The 10,919-nt window shown below is 37.7% G+C and overlaps 1 pseudogene; it reads right to left on the bottom strand.

Annotated features, from left to right (window-relative positions):
- LOC138839648 (ferritin heavy chain pseudogene) overlaps window positions 1–312 on the bottom strand; it is a 662-nt pseudogene extending 350 nt beyond the window's left edge.
- Between the last annotated feature and the right edge of the window lie 10,607 nt (window positions 313–10,919).

Raw genomic sequence — 10,919 nt, forward strand, 5'->3', positions numbered from 1 at the left:
CGCACACTCCATCGCATTCAGCCCGCTTTCCCAGTCATCACGGTCTGGTTTCTTGATATCCTGCAGGAAGATGCGGCCACCTCTCTGGTTCTGCAGCTTCATCAGTTTCTCTGCATGTTCTCTCTCCTCATGAGATTGGTGAAGGAAATACTTGGCAAAGTTCTTCAAAGCCACATCATCTCGTTCAAAGTAGTAAGACATGGACAGGTAGACATAGGAGGCGTAGAGCTCCAGGTTGATCTGGCGGTTGATGGCAGCCTCCTAGTCCTGGTGGTAGTTCTGGCGCACCTGCGAAGGGGATGCGGTCATCATGGCGGCGGCTAGGAGAGACTGAGTAGAGGCTAGGTGCTGGAGTGGCAACGGAGGCCCGGGGGCGGTCCGAGGATGCCGTGAAGAGGTGGCGGGAGGTTGGTGGCTCAGAGCGGGCAGCTGGGATGGGAGAGGTGGAGGGGTCGAGCGCCAGGTTCCGTTCAAGCACTATTTTTTGTTTTTTGTTTTTTTTTTAAATTTTATTTTATTTTATTTGAGAACATACTGTACAGAGGGGTTACAATTACATGGGCAGGATAATGCATACATTTCTTATCAAGCATTGCAGCCTCCTCCTTTGTTTACCCTTCATCTCCCTTCCCAGCCTCCCCCCTCCCCCCCACCCAATCATACACCCTTCCCCCCCCCCACATCGACATTGTAAAGCTGGTTTTGACATGACATTTTGTACTTCTCATTGTTGCAACAGGTCCACCTGAATCCTTAAATGACTTGTTTGTCCCCATCTCCTCCACATGTTATACTGACATCAAATATAGTGAAAGCGGGGGTTACACTGTGGGGGAGGGACATACAAAGCAACAAAGAAATAATCTTATAAATGCGTTAGAAACACATGCATGAAGGAAACGAAAACATTAAAATACATATTTAAGGGTTCATTTTCCTAAAATCACATTATCTGACCTTTTCCGCTTGACTCATACCTATACTAGATATTGCAAATAAGGGAAACCATGGGACCTATGTTTCTTTGGGCCTGGCTTACTTCACTTAATATAATTTTTTCCAAACCTTTCCATTTCCTAACAAATGGGGCAAGGTCATTCTTTCTGATGGAGGCATAGAATTCCATTGTGTATATATACCACATTTTCTTGATCCATGCATCTACTGAGGGGCATCTGGGTTGGTTCCATATCTTAGCTATGGTAAATAATGCTGCAATAAACATAGTTGTGCTGGTAACTTTAGTGTGGTCTTGTTTGTATACATTTGGGTAAATGCCCAAAAGTGGGATTGCTGGATCATAGGGGAGATCTATGTGAAGTCTTTTGAGGAACCTCCATACTGCTTTCCAAAGTGGTTGAACAAGTTTACATTCCCACCAACAATGAAGTAACGTTCCTTTCTGTCCACATCCCCTCCAGCATCTGTTGTTGTTAGAGTTCTTGATTTTTGCTGTTCTAACTGGAGTGAGGTGATATGTCAATGTTGTTTTGATTTGCATTTCTTTTATGGCTAGGGATGTTGAACATTTCTTCATGCGTCTATTGGCCATCCTTCTTTCTTCTTCAGAGAAGCTTCTCTTTAAGTCTTTCGCCCACTTATTTATTGGGCAGTTGTTTCTTTGATGATTTGTTGTTGGGCGGTTTAATTTTTTGAGTTCCAAGTATATTTTAGATATGAGACCCTTGTCCGTTGTATGGCTAGTAAAGATCTTCTCCCAATCGGTGGGCTTTCTATTGATCTTGCTAGCTATGTCATTTGCCCTGCAGAAGCTCTGCAACCTTATGCAATTCCATTTGTCCAACCTTTCTTTGATTTGTTGTGCTTCCGGGTCTCTATTCAGAAAATTTCGGCCTGAGCCAAGGAGACCTAGGGTTTCTCCTATTCCATCCTGTAATGTTTTCAGAGTGTCTGCTTTGAGTTCAAGGTCTTTGATCCATTTGGAGTTGATTCTGGTGCAGGGTGATATATAAGGATCTAGCTTTAGTTTTCTACATGTAGTTAACCAATTTTGCCAGCACCATTTACTGAAGAGGCTGTCTTTCTTCCATTCTATAGTTTTAGCTTCCTTATCGAAGATTAGATGGCTATAGGTCTCTAGGTTCATTTCTGGGTTTTCAATTCTATTCCATTGGTCCTGAGGTCTGTTCTTATGCCAATACCAAGCTGTTTTGATTACTATGGCTTTAGAGTAGACTTTGAAATTTGGTATTGATATTCCTCCAGCAGTGTTCTTTCCGTTGAGGAGCGTTTTTGCTATTCGGGGTCTTTTATTGTTCCATATGAATTTTTGGATTGCTTCTTCTATTTCCTTGAAGAATGAGGGTGGAATTTTGATAGGTATCGCGTTGAATTTTTAGTTAGCCTTGGGAATTATTGCCATTTTCACGATGTTAATCTTTCCAATCCAGGAGCATGGGAGGTTTTGCCGTTTTTTAAGTTCTATGTTGATTTCCTTTTTCAAGATTTTAAAGTTTTCATCATAGAGGTCCTTCACTTCTTTAGTTAATTCCTAGGTATTTTATTTTTTGTGGGGTTATTACAAATGGAGTTGCTTTCCTAATTTCAGCCACACTTTTCTCATTGTTGGCATACAGAAAAGCCATTGATTTTGGGGGGTTAATTTTATAACCTGCTACTTTGCCAAAGTTTTGAATTAGCTTGAGTAATTTGGGAGTGGAGTCTATGGGATTCTTTAAATACAAGATCATGTCATCTGCAAAGAGGGAGAGTTTTATTTCTTCTTTCTCTATTTGGATCCCCTTTATGTTTACATCTTGTCTTATTGCTGTAGCTAGGCATTCTAATACTAGATTGAAGAGAAGTAGAGAGAGTGGGCATCCTTGTCTTGTTCCTGAGTTAAGAGGAAATGGCTTTAGTTTTTCACCATTGAGTATAATGCTGGCTGTAGGTTTGTCATATACAGCCTTTATTGTATTGAGGAATGTTCCATGGATTCCTAATTTTTCCAACACCTTCATCATCAAGCACTGTTGAAGCAGGAAACCACGGCCACTCTCGGCGAGGATCATCTCCCCATGGACTTTCTTAATCAGAATAGCTTTGAACCTTGATCCTCATATCTCAGCCTGCTGAGTAGCTAACATAGTCATGAGCCATTGGTGCCTGGAGATAAGCTTTTTTTTTTTTTAAATAATGGGTTTCTTGCCAAGTTATCTGTAGTTACTCTCATTCCTATCTGACAAAAGCCCCTTAAGACAAGTTATTACTTTTGTTTTCTTTTTTGAGGAAACTAGGTGCCAGAGAGGTTAAAGATCTAACTTTTGGCACAAAGCTAGTCAGAATTGATTTCCTTTGTCATCCTTTATTTTTTGGTGGCATCTTTTTTAGTTATCTCATTTTCATTTCCAAGGTGAAGGCAATTGTCCTGTTTGATATTTTTACTTATAAATCTACCTCTTTTTTCTTTTTTTCCCCCTAGGGCTATACCAGTAAGAAGTTGTAAGGATGGGTTGGGAAGGTGGCTCAGTGGTAGAATGCTTGCCTTGCATGCATGAGGCCCTGGGTTCCATTCGTCAGCACCACATAAGCAAAAAGAAAAAAGCCGGAAGTGGCGCTGTGGCTCAAGTGGTAGAGCACTAGCCTTGAGCTGAAGAGCTGAGGGACAGCGCCCAGGCCCAGAGTTCAGGCCCCATGATTGGACCCCCCCCCAAAAAAAAAAGAAGTTGTGAGGTAAAGAACTTTTTAACTTACTAATGTTGTATATAGAGGCCAACTCAATTACAAGAGATGCAATTTTGAAATTGAATAGGAAAGCAGGCCTAAAGATCCTGAATATGATGAAGAGAATAATAAAATTGATTACTCATTTAAACAGTCCTTGGTTTCTATCACCCTTTTCTCTAATACTTCCTTCTCTGGCACAAATCTTCCAACAACTTCCAAGTATGCTCTGAGCATTAAAAGATGCTGAAACAGTGTGTAATGGAAATGTCTAGATATAAATAATATACTTAGGTTACAAAGTTTAATGCTAGTATACCTACAAAAATCTATATTAAGCTAAATACTTCTTTAAATGCACATTTTAAGTTGATATTTACATTGTTTCAGCATTATAATAAATTCAAAGAACGTATTATAGGTTTTGACATTTTAAACAAACTGTTACATGACTCTTAGAGGTACCTGATGAAGTCTGGTGTGAGTATCTCATGTCTGTAATCCTAGTTACTTAGAAGGCTGAAATCTGGAAAACTGTGCTTAGAAGCCAGTCAGGCAAGAGACCCCTTTTTAACTAATAGGTGAGTATGGCGGCATGTACCTGTCATTCTAGCTATGAGGAGAAGTCTAACATAGGTAGCTCAAATTCAGGTGAATGCCTAGACAAGAGGCAAAACACTATCCCAAAAATAATCAGCAGAAATCAGGGCGGGACATGTGGCTTGATAGTAAGAGAGCCTGCCTAGTGATCATGAAGCTCTGAGTTAAAATCACATAATACTGCCAAAATAAACAAATAAATAAACTTATGAGATCTGTTACTGTAGTGTTACTTATCATCATCAACAGAAGGTGGTATGAGGATAATCCATAAATTTTATATTTCTGTATTAGTTAACCTACTTTTCCTCCATGTGATTATATATATAATATATGAATATATACACATATACATATAAAAATTATATATAATATATACACATATATGTGATTTTATATAATATATATATATTATATAATACATAATTTAGAATGTATATAATATATCATATATTAATATATATGTTATATTGTATCACATCTATATTATATGTATATATATATATATATGTGTGTGTTTTTAAATTGATACCTAGTTAAGTTTTTTCTTTTTTTTAAATTTTTTTTATTTTGAGAATACCATACAGAGGAGTTACAATTACATGGGCAAGATAATGAGTACATTTCTTATCAAGCATAGTAGCCTCCTCCTTTGTTTCCCCTTCCCATCTCTTCCATACTCTCCCCCTCCCCCTACCTGATTCTCCCCGCTCACCAAAGTTGTAAAGTTTGTTTTTCGATATAACGACTTGTACATCTCATTGTTGCAATGGGTCAACCTGAATCCCTATTTAAACGATTTGTTTTTTCCCTTCCCCACCACAAATTATACCACCATCAAATACAGTGAAAGCATGGGTTATACTGTGGGGGAGGGACATACAAAGCAACATAGAAATCATTTTATAAATATGTTAGAAACAATTGCATGAAAGGAAAAAAAAACAAAAAACATTTGAATACTTATCTTGGGGTTTATTCCCCTAACATCAACTTATCTGACCTTTTCTGCTTGACTCAGACATATACTAGTTATTGCAAATAAGAGAAAACGTGGTAAAAAGTTTTTTCTTGGATCAAATAACATTTAGTAGTAACTTTTTTTCTGTGCTTAAACCTATCATTACAGCTGGACACTGGTGGCTCATGCCTGTAATTCTAGCTACTCAGGAGGCTGAGATCTGAGGATGGAGGTTCAAAGCTAGCTGGGGCAGGAAAGTCCATGAGACTCTTATCTCCAATAAACCACCAGAAAACCAGAAGTTGCATTGTGGCTCAAGTGGTAGAGCACTTGCCTTGAGCTGAAGATCTGAGGGACAGTGCCCAGGCCCAGAGTTCAAGCCCATGACCGACAAAATAAATAAATAAATAAAAATAAATTTAAAAACTATCATTACATTAGTACTCTAAAAATGATCAGTAACAAATATATTTTCTACTTGGTCTGAGTTTAAACTATGATCTTCAGATCTTAGAATCTTGAGTAGCTAGAATGACAAGTATGAACCACCAGTGCCTGGTCAATCTAAGTTGTTTTGATAAACATGAACACTAGTATATCTGCCACTTAAATAAGAGGATGGGAATGGCAATAGCTTTGTCATAGAAACTGTTCACCAATTCTTTAAATTTCATCTAAGTTATAGGACAAAATTTACAGAATGCTCTATCATCAAATATTTTTTGTTAGGGTCAAGTGTGGTGGTAATCCTAGCTAATCAACAGACAACCATCAAAAAGGATCATAGTTCAAAGCTTATCCAGGAAAAAACAACAACAACTAGGAAGACACTCATTTCAATCAACAAGCAGAGCCTAGTGGTGTGAATCTATAAACCTAGCTACCTGGGAAGTATAGGTTGGAGAATGGTGGCCTCAGGCCATCAGGCAAAAACACAAGATCTAACCTGAAAAATAAAATGACTAAAGCAATAAAGGACTAGAGTTTGATTCAAATGGTAGAATACTTGCCTACCAAGCATGAGGCTCTGAGTTCAAACCACAGTACCACAAAAACAAATGTTCATAACTTCTCAGCTGGTAATCTGTATAGGTCTTCTTCCAATTTCATCAAGAACAAAAATTTAGAAACTCAAGACAGGTGCCCTGGCTCACACCTATAATCTTAGCAACTCAGAAGGTTGAGATCTGAGGGTCGCCATTCAAAGCCAGACAGGGCAGGAAAGTCCATGAGACTCTTATCTCCAATAAACTACCAGAAAACCAGAAGTGGCACTGTAGTTCAAGTAGTAGAGCACATTAAAAAAACTTAGAAACTCCAGCATTATAAAAGATATTGTTACCCAATCTTGCAGTCCATTAATTTACAACACTATTTTTAATGGTTCTAAATACCCTTTGGTTGACATGCAGAGGATGTCCTACCCCAGGCCAGTGAACTATAATACTTTTCAGCTTGAAGGCCTTTTTTTCTCCAAGAGGGAAAAATATGGGAAAAATATATTGAAAAAGGATGTGGGAAAGGGAACTAGCCTTAGTTCCAGTTCTATTCCAGGAAAAAGAACCCAGTGAAATTAAGGATCTATAAGATCTAGAAATTAATCTAAAACTTGAGTAGAATTTTTAGAACACCTCTGGCATAAAATTCATATAATGTATGTATATAGATAGATACATAAATGTGTGTATATATGTACATATATATAGAGATAGATAGATAGACAGACAGACAGACAGACAGACAGAGACAAAGATGGAGACAGACACAGAGACAGAGAGTGCTACTATTGATGAAAACTTGTGATAGGGCTATGCAGTGCGTACATCATTGATCCAAATTCTGGCTTACTCACTTTCTAAATATTTGCTTTGGTACATGCTGCTTAATCTCCCAGTGCTTCAGTTTCCACATCTGTAATATAGAGGTAAAAGTGGTACTTTACTCACAAGCCTCCTCTGAGGATTAACTGTTATAATGAGTATAAGGTATTTAGCTAAAGTCAGGACATAGTGAACAAAAAAGCATATGGTAGATTTCCACAGTCATTTTAATTTTTTGAATACAACTGTCTACTTTCTAAATTTAAATAAAACTCCATTTCAAATAGAAAAAAAATGTATCTCCTTGGGAATATTAGTGACCTGTATTAGTGTCATAGGTGTAACTTGATCACTTTTTGTGTTAGTCAGCTTTCCATTACTATAAGAAGTACCTGAAAGAAATAAACTTACAGAAAGGGAAGGTTTATTTGGGCTCAAAGTTTCAATGTGTAAGTTCATGTATAAGTTCAAAATGAACATAGTTAGATCATAAAATTTGGCCTAATGGGGAATGATTGCCAGACAATAGACTGTGTTAGATGGATAGTACATGGACTATGGCTATATATGAGTGATGGATTGCTTGCCTAGCCAGAGAGAGATCATGAGCTCCATCCTTAGCACCATTAGGAGAAAAAGGAGAAGGGTGAAGGGAAAATCAAAGGGAGGGAAATTATCCAGAACATCAGACAGCAGTATTTCAGAGCATTAAATCAAATGCAGATCCTTTTTGGATGCAGCACCTGGTTTAACTTCACTGGTCGCACATCCATTACATTAGCCCTCATGTAAACTCTTTAGTTGTCATATTTCTTCTACATTTTTTTTCATTCCCACTACTTGAACATTTAACTGGAAAGAACTGTCTTAATTTTTTCCTTCTGTAGTATCAATGAGATTACACTACTAAAAGCAGTACTTAGAACTGCTTAAATACTTTCACTAAAACCCTTGCTTTGAAATTTTTTGTTACCCTAAGTCTAACCTTGGCAATGAATTATAGTGAATATGGATATATACCTTTCACTGAAGGGAACCAGCTTTCTGAAGGTTATCTCCTTTCTGAGGTGGCCCCTATGCAATGGCTTATCAAAATTAACAAAGTTAAATAATAAATTTTGGCCTAATAGGTGAATGATTGCCAGACAATAGACTGTGTGAGATGAATAGTACATGGCACATATTCATACTAAAATATAATTTTCATTATTATTTTTAAAATTATCTTTAAGTAATTGTACAAAAAAGTTACAAATCAACAGGGCAGTATATGGCCACAATGCATCTGGATAAATAGTAACCCTCTAAAAGGCTTTCTTTTATTTTAAGCTCAATTTTATTGGGTGTCTATATTTTTTGACTGAATCCATCGACCCTAAGGGACTCAATATTCTTGAGGGGACCACTTGGTATCCCTGGGCCTAATCCTACTATCTCTATTATTATATTCATGCCAAATTCTATTTCATCTCTTCTTTCAGAGAATTAACCCTGCCCCAATCCTGAAATTTAAACCCCAATACCAATCATCTCATGAGCTCTTCAGAGGGTTGTTTGGTCAAAAGTAAACATAAAAACTGAGAAAATAGGGGTTATAACATGGGGGAGGTAAATACAAAGCAACAAAAAATCATCTTATAAATATGTTAGAAACAATGTCAGGAAAGAAAAAATATTTGAATCCTTATCTTGGGGTTCATTTCGCCTAACATCAACTTATCTGACTCTTTCTGCTTGTCTCAGACATATACCAGTCATTGCAAACAAGGGAAACCATGGGACCTATGATCTTTGAGCCTGGCTTACATCACTTAATATAATTTGTTCCAAGTCTTTCTATTTCCTAACAAATGGGGCAACATCATTCTTTCTGATGGAGGCATAGAATTCCATTGTGTATATATACCACATTTTCTTGATCCATTCATCTACTGAGGGGCATCTCGGTTGGTTCCATATCTTAGCTATGGTAAATATTGCTGCAATAAACATCGTTGTGCTGGTAGCTTTAGTATGATCTTGTTTGTGATCATTTGGGTAAATGCCCCAAAGTGGGATTTCTGGGTCATAGGGAGCTCTATGTGGAGTTATTTGAGGAACTTCCATACTACTTTCCAAAGTGGTTAAAGATGTTAGTATATTTTGGAGAGGAGAAGGGATAAAACAAGTTGTTTAAATATGGATACAGATGGACCCATTGCAACAATAAGATGTACAAGATGTTATGTTGAAAAACAAACTTTACAAATTTTGGGGGGGCAGTGTTGGGAGGGCAGGGATGGTAAGGGGAAACAAAGGAAGAGGCAACAATGCTTGATAAGAAATGTACTCATAACCTTGCTCATGTAATTGAAACCCCTCTGTATGGTATTTTCACAAAAAAAGAAACTTATTAATATAAAAAATAGAAGCCTGATAAATAAGTGGGCTAAAGATTTAAAGAGAAACTTCTCTGAAGAGGAAATAAGAATGGCCAATAGACACAGGAAGAAATGCTCCACTTCTCGAGCCATAAAAGAAATGCACATCAAAGCAACATTGAAGCTAGACGCCAGTGGCTCACATCTGTAATCCTAGCTACTCAGGAGGCTGAGATCTGAGGATCGTGGTTCAAAACCAGCCAGGGCAGGAAAGTCCATGAGATTCTTATCTCCAATAAATCACTAGAAAACCGGAAGTGGCACTGTGGCTCAAGCGGTAGAGCACTGGCCGTGAGCTAAAGAGCACAGGGACAGTGCCCAAGCCCAGAGTTCAAGACCCACGACCGACCAAAAAAAAAAAAACAACCCAACAACAACATTGAGATTCCACCTCACCCCAGTTAGAATGGCTATAATCAAGAAATCTAATACCAACAGATCCTGGAGGGGATGTGGCCAAAAGGGAACTTTACTGCACTGTTGATGGGAGTGTAAACTTGTTCAAACATTTTGCAAAGCATATGGAGGTTCCTCAAAAGACTCCACATAGAGCTCCCGTATGACCCAGCAATCCCACTTTTGGGCATTTACCCAAATGATCACAAACAAGACCATACTAAAGCTCCCAGCACAACTATGTTTATTGCAGCATTATTTACCATAGTTAAGATATGGAACCAACCCAGATGCCCCTCAGTAGATGAATGGACCAAGAAAATGTGGTATATATATACACAATGGAATTCTATGCCTCTATCAGAAAGAATGACATTGCCCCATTTGTTAGGAAATAGAAAGACTTGGAAAAAATTATATTAAGTGAAGTAAGCCAGGCCCAAAGAAACATAAGTCCCATGGTTTCTCTTATTTGCAATAACTAGTATATCTCTGGGACAAGCAGAAAAGGACAAAAGCTATGTACATATGACCATATAAGATGAAAAGGACAAAAGCTATGTACATATGACCATATAAGATGATGTTAAGTGAAATTAACCCCAAGATAGGGCCACAAGTGTTGTTTTCTTCTTCCTGGCTATTGTTTTTAATGTATCTAAAATGTACTATGTGATTTTTTTGTTTCTCTTGTATGTTCTTCCCCCACAGTATAACCCCTGTTTTCACTCTAGTTGATATCAGTGCCCTGCACCTTGTATATACATTTTTCTAACCTGGGGAAGGGAAGAGACATAAAAAAATGCTGAAATAAGGATACAGATTGACCCATTGTAAGAATGAGATGTACAAGACACTTTGTTGAAAACGAACATTACAACTTGAGGGGGACTGGTGTTGGGGAGGTGGGTTGGGAAGAGGTGGTAGGGAAAAACAATGCTCGATAGGAAATGTACTCATTACCTTACTCATGTAACTGTAACCCCTCTGTACAGTATTTTTACAAAAAAAAAGTATATTTAAAAAACGGAAGAAGAA

The sequence above is a fragment of the Dipodomys merriami genome, unplaced genomic scaffold (assembly GCF_024711535.1).
Source record: "Dipodomys merriami isolate MVZ:Mamm:240054 unplaced genomic scaffold, mDipMer1.0.p SCAF_3, whole genome shotgun sequence".
NCBI classification, from domain to species: Eukaryota; Metazoa; Chordata; class Mammalia; order Rodentia; family Heteromyidae; genus Dipodomys; species Dipodomys merriami.